This window comes from Stegodyphus dumicola, chromosome 1 (genome assembly GCF_044657685.1).
Source record: "Stegodyphus dumicola isolate Sdum_Otavi_A_Nest chromosome 1, ASM4465768v1".
NCBI classification, from domain to species: domain Eukaryota; kingdom Metazoa; phylum Arthropoda; class Arachnida; order Araneae; family Eresidae; genus Stegodyphus; species Stegodyphus dumicola.
In genome coordinates, this window is record NC_140768.1 from 18,986,302 (window position 1) to 19,004,366 (window position 18,065).

General features: G+C 34.6%; 1 protein-coding gene across 2 annotated transcripts in view; it reads right to left on the minus strand.

The window, feature by feature from the left end:
• Positions 1-18,065, minus strand: part of LOC118184539 (uncharacterized) — a 215,190-nt gene that overhangs the window by 71,505 nt on the left and 125,620 nt on the right. For both annotated transcript variants that reach the window (XM_035354232.2, XM_035354233.2), the window contains one exon: positions 3,704-3,775. The gene's annotated coding sequence lies outside the window, so the exon portion shown is untranslated. The remainder of the gene's footprint in view (positions 1-3,703; positions 3,776-18,065) is intronic.

The following is an 18,065-nucleotide window of genomic DNA, read 5'->3' on the forward strand; positions in this document are numbered from 1 at the left end:
ATTTCATAACAAAATAAAAGACTTCAAAACCTTTCGAGGTCCACCAAACTTGTCTCACGATCCGTTACTGAATCGTGACCTACCGTGTGTATTTACAGATGTAAATCAGTTAGTTCTCTGTGTGAAGATTAACACCCGTTTGATTGCTTTTGAAACTATAGTTTTATTTCACTTTTCCCTCTTCTTATTATCAATTACCTAACCGAAAAACGGAATTCCTTTTTTGATTAAACTAAGCTTTCTCCCAAAATATATTATTTTCTTTCCTTAAAACTTTCATAAAAATTTGTAAGGAACTTTTATGTAGCTTATAACTCATACAGAACTTTATAAAAGAGGGGGAAAAATACTGACTTTGATATATAATGAATTTACCAATTATAACAGGATGGTTATAATTGGTAATGGCGCTGTATGCAATATTGTTAAATAAAATAAGACACGAAGACAAAAGCTTTCAGCATATCAGAAGGAATGTTACAGACATGTCGGTGGATCGCATTTTTCAGTTCCGCCAAATTGTTTAGATTACCAACATAAACCGTGCTGCTGTAAGCCAATTACAAGCCAATGCGATTTTGCATAACGCCACAAACAGTTTCGTTTTAGAAACGATTAAAAACGTTTTAAACCGATATCTTCATGTCTTAGGGCTGAATTCAGACTTCAAAAATCACAGATTAGCGATTTGTATGATCTTGCATTTTCTAATCGCTATTTTGTGGCTTTCACTGACAGATTTCTCCGTTACACTGATGGCGCACTCCACTTTCATCGCCTTTAAATGGTAATTTTGTTTAAGCCAACTTAAGGGTTTCTTAAGGGTATGTAACATGTTAAAACGTGTAGCAAAAGGTTAAGTTAGATTCTAACCCTTATTTCATTTGACAATAATGCATGTAGAGCCATCCCCCTTCGGTGGTGAGTTTTTGATTTTTTTTTTTTTTTTTTTTTTTTTTACGCGAAGAATAAATTTCCATGATTTCCTTTAAACGATTACCAAGTTTGATAACATTTGGTCCAGTAGTTTTCCTCTTATGACCATTTTCAAAGTGGAACTTTAATTATAACCACCCTGTAGAATGCTTCTGAAATATCTGGCAAATATATAAAGGTAGCTAGTGAGACAGAAATAAGCAGATTTTGTATGGAAATGTGTGTGCGAAAATGGCTGGTTGAGGGGGTAGATAAAGTTGTTGAGATCGGTAAGCTATGTGCTGGCGTAAATCATCCTTCTCTGCATGGATTTTTAGCAGTGTGCCTCTCTATTCGAATGCGAGATCGCCGACGTGCTCTGTGGTTGCAGACAGAAATGGGGAAGTTATTCTAAGGATACATAGAGAACGATCTCCGAGAACGCCGACCGTTCTAGAATCTTAACGAGGAACTGTGCGAGAAATTACGTCGATGTTCGAACGACCTCTGTTGTATCAGTTGAAACAGAGAGAAGACATCTGTTTCTTGGCCACTACAATCACCAGATTTTTAAATGCACGGATTTCTTGTGCGTGTGATCTCCAAAAATCCCCATAGAGTCCGATGGAGATCTGGTGGCCAGACTCAGGAGCTGCGGGAAATACGCGTGAAATACCTGATACCTTTGCTAACGTACATTGCCTCTATACTTGTGTATGTGATCTGCCGTCCAAGCGGGATGATGATTAGCGACATTTATTGCCGTACCGAAAAACCCGCGTTCGATTCCTGGAGAAGGTATGGATGTTTATAAGCGTGCAGTGTCTGTGCGGCAAAGAGGCATTCAAAATACACGGAGCCAAAGTAGTGTGGTAGGAGTAGAGGGGTGGGAGACACTTGAACAGCCCTTCGCCCACCCACCGCATGCGGCGGTGTAGCAGTAGCAGATAGCTTCTGCACACTGGATTTTAATGCTGTAAGGCTTATTTCTCCCTCCTTCCTAGCGTGCCTTCGTGGTGTAGTGGTTTTTCACGCTGGGTTGGTATTCCAACGGTTCGTGGTTCGATTCCCGGCGAAAGCGGTTGATAATTTTTCATCTCTCTGGCTTTTCCTATAAATGTCTCTACAGTGGCGCCTGAACTAAAAGGGTTGTGGATGAGGACTCTCCACACTCCGGATTTGGAGATTGCGTCCCCCCCAAACCCCAGTCACCCTTTAAAAGGGGGAGTAAATTATTTCTCCCGCCTTCCTAGCGTGCTTTCGTGGTGTAGTGGTTCTGCACGCAAGGCCGGTATTCCAGAGGTCCGTGGTTCGATTCCCGGCGAAGGCGGTTGCTAATTTTTCATCTCTCTAGTTTTTCCAATTAAACTTATTTCTCTACAGGGTAACATCATAAAAGGTCCTCTTCTGCAGCGCACCACCACCACCACAACCCAGGGATTCATTCGGAATTTCATCCGGGACAAAAGTTTAACAGTGAGCAAAGTCGGCGGTACTTTACGTGTCTACACGGATGCACAAGTGTTGACCTGGCTTAAAATTTATAAGGTATTTTCTGCCTCCTTCGAGCATGCCTTTGTGGTGTAATGGTAGCACATTCGCTGCCTATTCGAGAGGTCCAGGTTCGAGTCCTGGCGAGGACATTGCTCATATTTCATGTTTCCTCTTTCAAAATAACCTAATGAATCTACAGTGGGGCTCGAACTAAAAGGTGGTGGAAAATAATTTGTCACCACAAGGAGGATGTCATGATTGGTCTCCTAATCCCCAGTCGCCCTTTAAAATGGGGCGTATAAAAGGTATTTCCCACCTCCTTTCAGCATGCCTTCGTAGTAGCACATTCGGCGCGTAATTGAGACGTCCAGAGTCGAATACCGACAAGAACAATGGTCATTTTTAACGTCTCCAGCATCAGAAAACCTAATGACTCTAGAACCTAATGACTCCAACATCAGAAAACCTAATAACTCCAGCATCAGAAAACCTAATGACTCCAGCATCAGAAAACCAAATGACTCTAGAACCTAATGACTCCAGCATCAGAAAACCTAATGACTCTAGAACCTAATGACTCCAGCATCAGAAAACCTAATGACCCCAGCATCAGAAAACCTAATGACTCCAGCATCAGAAAACCTAATGACTCTAGAACCTAATGACTCCAGCATCCAAAAACCTAATGACTCTAGAACCTAATGACTCCAGCATCAGAAGACCTAATAACTCTAGAACCTAATGACTCCAGCATCAGAAAAACTAATGACTCTAGAACCTAATGACTCCAGAACCTAATGACTCTAGAACCTAATGACTCCAGCATCCAAAAACCTAATGACTCCAGCATCAGAAAACCTAATAACTCTAGAACCTAATGACTCTAGGATCAGAAAACCTAATGACTCTAGAACCTAATGACTCCAGCATCAAAAAACCTAATGACTCTAGAACCAAATGACTCCAGCATCAGAAAACCTAATGACTCTAGAACCTAATGACTCCAGCATCAGAAAACCTAATGACCTGTGGGTGTGATCATATTTTTGAGCACCTATTAACAAGGTTTGAATCATTAAAATGTTCTCCCCTCCTTTAGACTTTGCCAGTCTTTCTTACTTGCTGTATGGACCAGTTGTCCGCATCTTCCTTATGAGCCAGCGGTTTCACGCACCAGTTTCGCATACCCATTTCATTATAAAATTTGCTTATTTTGCTCCCCTGGACCTGCCTATTCATTTATTATGTATATATATATAGAGAGAGAGAGAGAATAATCTTGTATAGGGCTTACCTGGGAAATGCATATCACTTGAACGGTTGCGCAATAATAAAAGGATAGAGGTGTAAGGAATGAAGAAGGAACCTGAAAGGTAAAACGTATTTGTAAAGATTTTTTTCTTCCTTGTAACTATTCATTTTCTGAATTTTTTTTTAATTATCAAGCATTCAAAATACAGCGTAAGGTTTTTACATTTGGTTCTAATTATTACATTTAAATAGCAGGAAAAAATGAGCCTCTTAAATTTCGTATGACATTAATTTGTAAAAAATGTTAAACTATTTCAGTTATTATATAACTGATAGTTACTTAACTTCATGTGAAATTTATTCATGTAAGAGTTTCAATATATTTTAAAACACTGTGTGGTGTTTACGGTTTGAGATGAAAATGTATGCTTTCGCAAAACAGAAGCTATTCCTAAACCACACTAAATTCATTTACCTTGCTAGTTATTATAACACCTGATTTATCAATGTAATAAAATAAACTGTTTATAAATAATATGCTTTTATTAGCAATTACACTTTTTATGGCAAACATTGTATTATTGACATTCAAGTGAAATTTATAAATGCCATTTACAAAGCCTGAAATATGAAAAATAAAACATCATGATTGTAATGAAATTCATCATTATACAGACTGTAGTTATCAAACTATCTACAGCGTCTCCCATAAATATTGGTACAAACTTTAAGAGCAGACAGAGTACGTTAAAAGGATTGAGAATTGTATAACAAGCCATGACCGGAAACGTCACGTTAAAGTGGTATCCAGAGGTACAAGAAACGAAAAGACACAAGACAGAAATTACCAGAAGTGCTTATTGCTCATAAATATCGCGTAATATTGTAGGAGATGATACCATTTCAAAATGCTACAAAAGATGATCAAAGTTGCTACTATTAAAAGTGTTGCATACATTGCACCGACGGAACCACGGATTGGAGGGCAGGCCAAAAACACCTGGATTTGTTTGGATATCTGCAACAGCGCAGACAGTTCTTGCAACCAGATCAATTTCAGGTTCCACAGATGACTTAGACTCTATAATTGATCGAGTTATTGCGAAGAGCAATGTCGCTGGTTCCAGAATTAAAGCCCAAGGGCACTTGATATAAAGAATTCCGGACGTGGAGAAAATCTCAGATGAGAAAACGGAGAAAAGGGGAAGAAGAGAAGTACCAAAAGGAGCAAGACAATCCAATCGGACAAGTTCGCAAAACGTGACGAGCGATCATAGCTTTCAAGGAGGACCCAAGACAATTTCATACACAGCAGCTTTAAATGTTCACCAAAGAATGAAATCCAGACAGTGCGGGGGTTAGGCCACAGATCAACCACGCCCAGTCCACCTTTGAGCAAACGGCACACTCATACATCTTCCATAATGGCGAGATATCCTGTCATGTTGAAACCATATATTGCGTTTCATATTTGGTGGCACAAGGTGGAATAAGCCTAATACAACTGAAAATATGAGATAATTTTCTGGCGATGGCAACAGGTAAACCCTGACTAAGCAATCGCCGACCAAGCCAGCCCAAGTATTGTGAAGAGCGCCACCTAACAGCGTATGATGACGTTTGCGGTCATAAGTTACTATACAATTCTTGATCTTTTTGAAGTGCCCTATCTGCCGTTAAAGTTTGTACCAATATTTATGGGACACTCTGTGTATGTTGCTTTTAAATTTTAAAATTTTGTTAACCGTAAACATTATTATCAAGAGACACCTTTTAGAAACAATATAGACAATTCAATTTTTTATGCAGGATCATTGAGAAGAAAATTATATTTATTAAGTTGATCTCAATCCAGTTATTTTCGTTAAAAGCTCTCACTATTTAAAATACGAATATTGTCCTCAAAAGTAATTACAAAAATTATGTGACTTAAATCACTTTCAGTTAGTGGAAAGAGAATGCGAAAGTATCTGTTTCAAGGGTCAAATATATCCAGGGCCAGATTAAGACTTTCAGAGGTCTTAAGCACTTAAAAGATTTTGGTGTCCCCACATAATACATTTACAATACATTCCCTAATAAAACCAGCAATGAGAATTTTTGGAGGTACTCCCTTTCCTTCAATTCCAAGGACCCTTTTGTGGTTCCCCATACCTTTGATATCCTAAGCTCGTGCTTATTTTTCTTAATTTAACTCTGGTCAAGTCAAAACTGAATTTAACTGATAAAAATTTCGAAAAGTAGCACATTTGTGGATAGAAATTTGAAACCTATGCTTATATTCTTACGCCTCTATGCAATAATAGGCAATCATATCCAGTAATAATCTAATGCAATGAATTCACCTTCGTACGTTTCCATTTTAGAATTACATGCATAATTTTTTTCATCACAATTTCTGCATACTTTAATTAGTGCTATCATGGGTTATTTTATCTTATGATGACAATTTTCTCCGATGATTTTGGCTGTAAAAAATGCCTTTCGCGGTAAATTTGTTTCGTGTAAAAATTTATCATTCGAGTACTTTTTAACTAAACTCTACCGTGTAATCAAAATTGTCTTAGTTTAGAAGCACGTATTATTTAATTCGAATTTTAAACTGAAATCATGGATTTTGGAATATGGGATTAAAAAGGGCAGTATAATAAATTTATTCTCTTTAACACCCAAGGTTTAATTCAGATAATTTTGATCTTCAGTTAAGGTGGTCGTCTTAAAGAAGCTGAGATTTAATGATGGTGGTTATATCAATTTGCATAATGATTTTACCTTATCCAAGGCTTTTTGGTCTGTTTAAGAAAAATACTGAAGTAGAAATATGGTATCTTCCTTTATTACCATCGTTACAGGAATGAAATTGAGACGATGAATTGCACAGATATGAATGAGGAATTACACAGATAAGAAGCAAATATCCTAGCAAAAATAAAAAATTGAAAAAGTAAGTTTACAAAGGAACACTTTTTTTCAATTCACTCATACATATACGTTTCGAAAGCATTTGGGCTAAAAATATTTAAAAGCAGCATATTTTAGAATTACCGATAGACAGTCTGACGCCCTGGAAATAAAAATGATTTTTTTTCTGTATAGTGTTGCCATTACTCCCTCTGAAATCGTTGAGTTTTTAATCAAAAATTCATTAAAGTTTTAAAAAATATGAAACAAACAAATTCGAAATTAAAAATTCGGGCTTCAGGTGACCATGTTCGAGTGGAGGACTACGTTACTCAAAACGTGATGACTCTCAATATCGTTGTTTTTACACAATGCGAGAAAGACACATACATTTACGCAGATTCTTCATTATTTAATTTATTTAAATACAATACAGGACGATAATATTTTGGTGGCAACAATTTGAAAGAGATACGACGTATTTTTAATTTTATAGTGATACGACGTAATTTTATAGTGATTCGACGCAAAATGCCGTTTCGAGTCGAATAGACCTTTTGAACTAATAATTATATTTACAAAAGGAGTCCGAAACAGCTGCTGAATTCTATTTGGGTTTATACAACTCTGGAGATAACTTTCTCCGTTAAGTTCTTTAACAAAAGCATTTTCCCATTAGATGCTACTATAGAATATAATGAACTGGAATAAAATATACTTTTACTGCTTTTGTTGTGTTCTCAACTTTACTAGGCCTACAGCATTTATTTATTTACTTTTTTCTAAGCTTTCGTTTAAAATTACATTTCAACGATTGAAAAGAAATATATTTTCTGACAATACCAGATATTCGTAGAATCTCACTTTTATTCATGTTTAGTGACAATGCCTGCATTACACTCTCCTGGTTCTGATTACGCATTTTTCCTTTGATTTCGGTCGTGTAAAACGAGTTCTAGATCTTTCAGGCCGAAATAATCACAGGTTCTTTCTAACTTCATGAGACAATAATTTTCGCGTGTTTTTATTCAAAGGAATTGTGTCAAGGTGAGGTTTTAAAAAAGCGGGTTCATAATTAAATTCCAATTTGTGATTTAGCGTAAACATTCGTGTTGGAAAGCTTGGCTTTGTCTGAAAAGAAAAAGGCTCTGTCGCTTTTGCAAATATAAAGAGATTTAATTATTTCACGACATCTATATTTCTTACCTATATTCTCCTCTTTTTCAATCTCTAGGATTTCCTTCTGAAACATCTTGAAATTACGGATTACTTGTAAAATGCAAGATTTCTAATTTTAACATAAATATATTTTTCCAGTAATTCTAAAAGAGCCCAAAGGACCTGTTCCATGGACTGTGACTGCAGTCCGCTTAGCGCCAATTTTAAAACGTTTCGTGATACCTGAACTGGAGCAACGTGGTATTTCAGACACCCCGATATTTATGTAGGGCAGGACCCCACCGCACATTGGTACATATGTCACACAGTTTTTTAGGCAATATTTCACAAACGAACGGATTATAGGCCGACACCTCCCTACTTCTTGGTCACTCCGGTCACCAGACCTCAACTCCTGAGACTTTTGAATATGGGGTTATCTCAGAAGCACTATTTATGGTGATAATCTGAACAATTTGGTGGAATTGAAAGATGCGATATACCGACATGTCCGTAACATTCTTTCTGATATGCTACGAGCTGCTGTTGAGAATGCAGTAATACGATTTATCTTGCTTTCGGAAAATGGTGGACGCCGAACTGAACCTGCTTTGTAACACGGTTTAGAAACGATTAAACACATTTGAAACCGACGTCTTCGTGTCTTATTTCGTTTAACAATGCTGCTGCAATATTCAACCTCGCAGTGTGCTATCGATAATCATTCGAGCCCAATAATTCAAGCAAAACAAATTAGAATTTCGTTTCTCTGCAAGACGTTAATTGTTAACCAACTGAAATCCAAATCAAAAAGGAAGATGCCCAACTACATGTTATAGCAGATATAAATGCACAAAATTGCAACGTTCTGACGTTACTCTGAGTTATGCGAGAGACATACGTACGTACGCGTGTACGTGCAAACGTTACCAAAAATGCCTTCTGAATCCACTTTAAGTACATTTTACAAAGCGTTTTGAAAAAAAAAAAAAAAAAAAAGTCTTTTATTCTGTCCGTACGTACAGGCGTTACCCAGAAACATCGTTTAAATGGATTCAAGAGCTGTCAAAATGTATATTTTCTTCGAAATATGATAACCGAAATTTTTCGCGATTACAATATACTTCCTTTACTTCGTATAAGGAAGTAAAAAAGAAATATGGCAGTGTAAGCTTATTTTCTGATGGCTGTGAAAGGCAGGAAAAAGGCACATTCCAATAGTCTTATGGTTCAGAAATGGATTGATTTCATTCAACTCTGTTATGCTTGAAACCAAACATGAAAAATATCCTACACCACCGGAAAGTGCAAAGGCTCTCGATCTTGAATAAAATTCTTGATTTTTTTATGTTCTCACTTTTTGGAAAATAAATGGTTTCAGACATCCAAAACACGTATTAGCCTTAACACAACTCTTATTTTTTATGTCGCCTCGTGTTGTGGAAATGTTTTAAATTCTTAATAAGGGGAATTATTTTTCCGCGAATCATCTGTTACGTTCTGGCAATTACAATAGCAAGCAGGCCAAAGATCTGCAACGAATCCATTACTGTGAATTCCTAACGAAAATATCAACTTCTTTGTTTTGATTATCCTGTCAATAAAATATATAGTATTAGTTTTCTTCATAATAGCAGAGGCATTTCTTCAGTTGAAAGGTGAAATCTGAACCAAGGTATTTTCGAAATTCTGGTAAAATATGTTTGCATCTCCGGTAACATCAGCGAGTTAATGGGCCGTAATCTTAACGACGTTTCTGTCCGTCACTCATGAAAAGTTCTTTTGATGTATAAAACCATCACAAGAGACAAGTTTTGTATTGCGTCGTCGACTTTTCCAGTTATTTTGAGCAGGCTTTTCAATGACTTCAATATCATTTACTTTTTCTACGAAAACAGTATTTGAACAAAATCGTATCAAAGGGTAATCTATTATATTTTGGCAATGCAGAATCGATGTACTTTGATGCATTCGGATGAATCTGGACACGGTTAATGAGTATTCGTTTTTTTTTTTTTTTTTCCCTCTGCCTAGTTTTTCCCTTAAGCACACTTTCACAGAAGAAATAAAAACAAATGAATATCATGAAGAAAGAACTGGTGGTATGTTTCAAAAAGATAGAGCATTTTTAAAATTCTGCTAAGTCAATGCATGAAATGATCTTAAGGAATGTAAGTGTTAGGTTTCTTTTATTTAACTATTATAATGGCAGATATTTGCAGCAGTCAAAAAAAATAAAAGTTGCGAGTTTTTATAGATTTTTATGCTTTTCTGAACCCAAAGTATCAGACGCATCAGCATGTCATCCATATATGATTTCGCAACGATAACAGAAGGCAGTTCAAACATTTTTTAGACGTTTTCATTGTAATTACAGAAATATTTTACCTACATTTTTGTGTTTTAAATGTCCTTTTTGATAACCCTTATTCTTCCCTATCTTTCTACACCGTAATTTCCATGACAATAAACTCTTCTGTAGTATCGAAAGAGGTACTTTATCCCATTCCTCTTGAACAGCTTTCCAAAGTCCAAGAAGGGTTATTGGTCAAAGTTCGGTTTTGCCTCTTTTTAAAGTTCAAAAAGGGAAAAAATCCATAGTTCATTTATTGCAGTCGTTTAAGTACATTCGTTATCAGTACTGTAAGTACTCTTTCAGTTCGTACTGACGAATGAGTGAAACATAGTACTACTCTAACTAATATTGTCGAATTAGGAAATAGCTTTTCGTATAGCATTTTTAACTTCAAATATTTTGTTGCATAAAACACGAACTGATCCTTTATGGTTTTACATATGTAAATTCTTGTTCTACATAAATTATAATAACAGGTAATTAGATCCATTTTTATCAATATGTTCATAGTTGTTTTCTTCGGTAGGATTTAGAAAATTAAAACCTAATTCCACCTTAAGGTAAGAACAATTTGATTTGCATATTTTAAACTGCAAGATTTTATTTAATTTATTCATTTAAAAACTTGTTTGGGAACTCAATACAGATGCAAGAGTATTTTATCAATATCTCTAGAGCTTAACTCTCATTTAAGCTCATTTCGAAAGAGCTTCCTCTTCGCCTTTACATATACAATTTCTATATCTAAAACCTGAACATTCTCATTTGAATTTATCTTTTTATTTGGTGTTATTTACAACTTATTATGATTTCACAAAATATTTTATAATCTTTTTCATTTTCAAATTCTCTACTTCAAGGGGATATTTAACCAAAAGTAATAACTTAAATTACTCTTATTTATAGAGTGAATATGAATAATAGGAAATATAACATTATTGAGGGTTTGTAATGCAGTTAAACTTGTTAAATACTATCTATTACATTTGACTGTTAAATACAAACTTTTTCTACACTCATAAGATGTTATAAACTCACACGTATAACTCTCTCGGCGTATTAGTCCAAAAGCGCGCTATCCTAAATGGTCTAGAAACGGGATTTGGAATCGTCCACTATAAACCATAAATAACTTTTCCAATTGTTCCCGCCAAATACTATCGCACTATATTATATTTAAAGAAATTAAATAAAGAAGAATCTATATGTATGTTCCTCGCATTATGAAAAAACGACTTTAACTAGAGCCATTGAATTCTGAATAACGTTGTCCTCCACCCGACACATGTGCGCGTGGAAGACAGAGTTTTGAATTTGGAGATTTAAATACAGTGGTTCACAAAAAGGATCGGGCACTTTGATTTTTTGCATTCTTTAATGAACATAAAAACTAATATAAATTAAAACAAAAAAAAAAAAGGCTTTTATTTTAATTATATATAAATTCAGCATTTTTTTATAGTAAATACATTTTCGAAAAGATGAAAATTAAATTTAAAAATCAATATCATTCGTTTAATGGGGGAAAATATTCTCACAAAAATATTCGAACAGTTTTAGTAACAGCCAAAAATGACAAAAAACTTACATTGCTTTTCCTTTTTCATAGTTTGTATGATAACCTTTATACTTGTTCATTTCATTTAATCTTTTCGGCATTGACTTCGCAAGTTTTTTTTTTTTTTTTACGCCACATCTCTTGAATCACTGCTTTCAGTTGCTGCCGCTCTGGTTTCGAATTTTCGATTCTAGTTCCTACCAAATATGTTTAATAAGATTAAGATTTGGCGATTGGGGTGGTACCTTAATTGCTTCTGAACACTTATATAACAGGCAGAGTCGGACTCTGTGCGCAGTACGCTTTGGTTCATTGTCATGGTAGAATTTAAAACTATTTTGTACGTTAAGTGTTTGCGCTGACGATGCCAAATTTCGCTTCAAAATGTCAAGGTATTTATACTGATCCATTATACCATCTGCAAACTCTATATTACCAACACCGGAATGTGCCATAGATCCCAATGCCATAACTCCTTATGTAGTGATTTATTTATTCAAGAAATTCATCAGTTAAAAACTCCCACATTCAAAATAAGTCGTTTTTAAAGCACTGAAATGAAACTTCAGAATTTTGTAAAGTAGGTAAGCTTTTAATGACTAGAACCTGATTGAATTTTACTGAGCTCCCAAGGCATCACGCAAATGAAATAAAATATACAACTTTATAATGAAATTAATATTTTTAAAAAGTTATTTAAATTATATTTTGTATACGTTTTTATATATTTTTATGTTAGCCCATATTAATTAATTACCTTTAGTAATTAAAAATGTCACCCAGTTTCACTACTAAAAGTTTCGTAATATGCTAATGTTTCTAAAATAACTACAGCAAAGGAAAATTAAATAAATAAATAAATAATTAAATACAGTATTTAGTGGCGTATTTTTTTTTTTTTTTCTCCTTAAAAGGCGTTAGAAGGGTTATTACTTTCGTTTTGGCATTTTGCATCGAAAACTTTAAATGTCTAAATCACTTTTCAATTTTTTGCCACCAAATATTATCGTCTTGTATTATATTTAAAGAAATAAAATAATGAAAAAAACTTCATAAATATATGTATGTTTCTCGCATTGTGATAAAGTAACGGTTCGTATAGCCATAAAATTTTGAATCACATACGTCTCCACCCGAATATGGGGAATCTAGAAGCTCGAATTTGGGATTTGTTTTATTATCTACTTCATATTTCGTAAAAGTTTAACGAATTTTTGATTAAGAAACTCAACGATTTCAAAGCGAACAATGGCAACACAGTTCGGGAAAAAAGAAAAAAAAAAATTTTTACCTCCAACGCGCGAGATTGTGTATCGGAAATCTTGAAGATATGTTCTTTTTAAAATATTTTACGGTATTGGTATGTTGAATTGAATTTTATAGTTTAAGGACGAAGAACATAATATTTAATAAATAAAGGTAACACAAAAAACGTTAAAAATCTCCCCTTTGGCCGTAATATAAAATATGAAAGCTTTCAGACTTTTTTTACATTTTTTTTTTGGGGGGGGAGGGTATTTATTTTACCAATTTTGTCTTACAAAAATCGACAGGGATAATTATGCGAATAATTCAAAATAATAACAAAGCAATTGCAAAGTATTCATGAACAAACTGCCGAGCGGCCTTCTTTCTAATAAGAATATACAGGAATAGTAATATCGCACTAACTAATAAGATAGCTTCGTAAATTATATCTTCGTATATTGAATCTTTCCCACTCTCATTTTTGTCCGCTTCTAATCGCTAGGCTTCAAATAGTTAAATATTGCTGTAAGTGCTATTTGCGTTGCTTTCTACAAATCATCGTCATCGTCACCGTTGTCACCATCATCTTTCAGTTTGCCGTCCAATGATCTTCAAAATCATCAAAAACATGAGATATCTCCATTCTCTTGAACCTGCTCGCTACCACTGCTTCATCAGTCAGAGCAGCCCATGCACTCTAATTCCATGAGCAAATCAATTAAGCAAGACGAAAGCAATCATTACATGGACGAATCCGTTTTAAATTTAGGACAGCTCGCTTTCTGAACGTCTTGAGGAAGGGGGAAGTTATACGAATGCTTGTAAACATTTTCGGAACCTTGTGATAAAAAGCTAGAAGTAACACTAGGCGAATAAATACTGTAAAATAATTGCATTAAAATTTCGTTGCCTCTTAAACACGCTTGCACTGTTAAAATGTGTCACAACCTATGGGTCACGTTGCTTACTTTGCAGTAAAACAAAAGGGAGGGGATTGCAAATAATTCTTCCATTTGATGAAAATTACCATACTCTTTGGAAGTCAAAGCAAGCTATTCGTTCAATGTTACACTGTTTATTCACATTTTAGCAGACCATCCATGTCATGAAAATACTCCATGCGTCAAATCTTCGAAATTCTTTTTTCAATAGAGGAAAACTTAGTCTAATGACGCGACTAGGATGGATAGCTTTCAAATATACGGATCGATGATCAATATGGAAAAACAAAAGTGTGCTTCAAGGTGGACAAACGCGAACTTCCACACAAAAAATACCTCTGGGGGGGGGTATCTGGATGTAATAGGGTGACCTCTGAAGACCGGTCCTTCGTCTCCGGTAACCCTAATCGGATTTGTTTTCAAGGGATAAAGAATGTTTCATATTATTTTTCGTCAATAACGTTATTTTCCAATACATCTCTACATATAATAAAAGAAAGAGTCTGTCCGCGTGTCTTTCGTTAGTGCTGCGCATAAGCTAATAAACCCAGGGCTACGAAATTTGGTACATAAGTGCACCTTGAAGCGATTTTTTTCAAAATTCGAATCAGATTTTTTTAATTTTATTTTTATTTATTTATTTATTTTTTATGAAATCGCATCATTTTGAATAGTTTCATTCTTTTAGAAATGTGATTTTGGCAACAGCTTTTCATTCAATGCTTTGCATACTGCACTGCTGACTGTTGAAAATATGAGATAAAATATTATTAATTATACACGCAACACGCACATCGCAATCTTCTTATTCTGACGCGTGAGGCACAACTGAAAGAATTTCCTTTTTTACTCTCTCTCTCTTTATTAGCTAATGGCAAAGAGGTTTATATATTTTGCACTATGTCATTCACAAAGCACGATTTTAATTGGTTATTGCTTTCTGATGATAGTTTCATTCTTTTAGAAATATGGTTTTGGCAACAGCTTTTTCATTCATTGCTTCGGATGCTGGACTGCTGCCTGTTTTCTCTTGAAAATCTGTAATTTATTGCTTATTTCATTGTATTTTTTTTTTTTTTTTTTATATTATGTGTTAAATATGTAAAAAGTTTTGCATGATTTTTTTTAGGAAACAAAGTTCTTAACTTCCTTTATACCGTTTGCATTCTTAAGATTTTGCAACGGGAAGTTGGTTAATTTATTTATTAGGATTAATTATATTTGTGTTAAGAGATATTGCTTATTTCATTGATTTTTTATATATAATACATTTTTATTAATTTTTTTAATAATGTTGTTCTGCAGAGTAAAATTCTGTGCAGTTTTAAAATTTAATGTTTGCTGTTGTTACCTTTAGGCAGTTTTCTGGTATATTTAAAAGCCAGACGGAGGCTGGCCGCGTAGCGGCTAGTTTAGAATAAAATAATCATTAAACTTTCTCTAACAAACTTACTTTTCTTAATTTATATCACATCAAGATAGTGCAAGCTCTAGGCTTTTCGTCGCACGTTCGATTTGCAGAATCTGCCGCCTAGTAACTCCCTAAATTTTACAAATTTTGCCGCCCTTAAATTCTGGCGCCCGATGCGGCTGCACCTGTTGCACATGCTCTGGCGCCAGCATTGCATCAAGAAAACAACATGCTATTCCATTAAAACAAACAACAAAAAATACCGTTAATACAAAAAATACCACTAATAATATAAAAAAAAAACTGTTAATGAAAACCAAACGATTCTGTATTAGGTAAAAATAATCTTTTATTAATTAAAATAATGCTGCGAATGTAAAAAAAAATTATCTGCCAGTTATGCTATAAATTCTATGCATTTAAAATTATATATCGTACTTACTCGCGCTCCGGTTTTGAAGCAGAAAAAATTGTCAAAAATGAACAATATTCTGTCTTAGATTTCCCCGTATGATAGCCGCTCCTAGACTTTCACAACGGAAAATTGGAAAAAAAAAAAAAAAAAAAAAAAAAAAAAAAAATGTGCGACTATTAATCGAGTAAACACGGTAATTTGTTTAACCCTTTGCGGCACAGGGTGTCCGGTTTAGACACACCTAAAAATTTCCTTCTGTACGCACAGAAAAATTCAATGAAAAAGAATTTATAGGTTACTCTGAACCTTCTTTATTTATAGTAGATGGCAGCTCAACACAAACCAATCCATATATTTTAGCCATGTTCAGTTTTTTAAGACCCTCATTTTTCAAAGAAATCTTCCAGATTTTTTTAGGGTATAAAAGCAATTGTTTGAAAAGAAATTTCTATGTTATTTTTTGGCTGTATGCTAATCTCCTTATTCTATATTAGTTTTAAATTTTTACCTTGAAATCTTGCATAAAATCAAACGGCGAACCCTAGGTGTGCCCAGAACGTGCTCACCGATAATCTAGGACAACTGAGAGTCTGTATTCTTTGTTTCTCCGCATCTCATCGATCAGTTCATTGACAACAATTCTCGTTTCAGCACTGCTTTCGAAGCTCTATTCAATCAGTGTGCCCACTTTGGACACACCCACAGAATTAAACGATAAGTTCACAAAATTTGACTTGTGTACTCCTCTAGGCCTAATTAGACTGCCTACCTTTCTTTTTTTTTTTTTTTCTTTTTCTTTTCTTTTTTTTTTTTTTTTAAAATCAAAACTCCAATTTTAAAAGGTAGCGTGCCGGGAAGGGTTAAAGTAGTAAACGCATTGGTCAAAATTTACCTACGGATTAATTATCACTTGTGCTTAACATATTATAAGGCATTTTCCCCGCCTTCTTAGCAAGGTGTAGTGGTTAGCATGCTCGACGCGTATTCGAGAGGTCCGTGGTTCGATTCCTGGCGAGGGCATTGCTCATTTTCACGTCTCCAGCATGGAAAAAAAAACTAATGACTCTTTAGTGACGCCAAAACTAAATAGGTGGTGATTGATTCTTCAACACCAAGATTTGGCGATTGTGTCCCCTAAAACCCCAGTCGCCCTTTAAAAGGGGGAGTATATAAGGTATAGCCGCCTCCTTGACTTGGTGTAGCAGATAGTAGATGGTATCCATCGATGGAGCATGTATTGCTGAAAGTTGTTATTATGATGCGGCTGCTCCATTGATGGTCTTCTGTCTTCTGTATTATCGAAAGAATTCGCTGCAGTAGTTAATGATAATGTGTGTACAGCTCCAATTATGGCAGACAAAGACATTTTGGAGTTTGTTCAAAGTTCAAAAAATGTCATTGATGCAGATTCCGATGGCGAAAATGAAATGTGTGTGTGTGTGTGCGATTATGGCAAAACCTCAAGGGCTATCTGCCTAAGGGGAGGGATGCCTTCGTGGAGGACTTTCTAAGGGAAACTGGCTCGTATACACGTTACACATGGGGAAAACCACGAAAACACCCATGCAGCCAGCCCGTTCGCGGGATTCGAACCTCGGACCTAACTACCAGTGTTCAGCGACTTTACCGCTCGGCCGCTGGTGGGCCCGAAAATGAAATGAATAATGCAGCTTCCGTTCGCACATCATTCGAAATGAGGAGCATCATAAAACGTATGCGCAGTTATTTAGACACACACTTTTGATAAAATGAATAACAAAATGGACGACATTGAACAATTTGATGCTAAAAAAGATAATGCAAAGAAAAATATCAGATAGATTATTTTCAAAAACTCAATAAATGTTTTGTTTTTCAAAAAACTTTAAAATTTTGTATTAAATTTCATTTAAGTTCTTTGGGGATGTTTTTGTTTCATTGATTTTTATTAAATACATGCATTTATACGTATCTATGTAAATATAATTACTCTAATAAACTTAATTATGTTGAATATATGTTTTTTTGTTTTAATATTCTTTAACACGAAATTCTTTTAACACGAAAAAATATTTCAGTCCCCTAAGTTTCGTGTGAAACGATTTTCACTGTAGTTATTTTTAATTAATATACAATTGCACAGATATAGTTAACTTGTATTCTGTTTGTATATATATTTACTAAAGTAACATTGATTATATTATCTTCTAATATAAATTTAGTAGCATGTATCTAAATGAAGTAATCTTTATTCATTTATTGTTATTAGCCGAAAGAAGCGTTAGCCCAGAAGGGCTATTTCTTTCAAAACGAGATTTACGTTGAATCACTATAAAAGTCTGAATCACTTTTCAAATTGTTGCCACCAAATATTATCGCCCCCGTATTATATTTAAAGAAATTAAAGAATTAAGAATCTGTATAAATGTATGCATGTT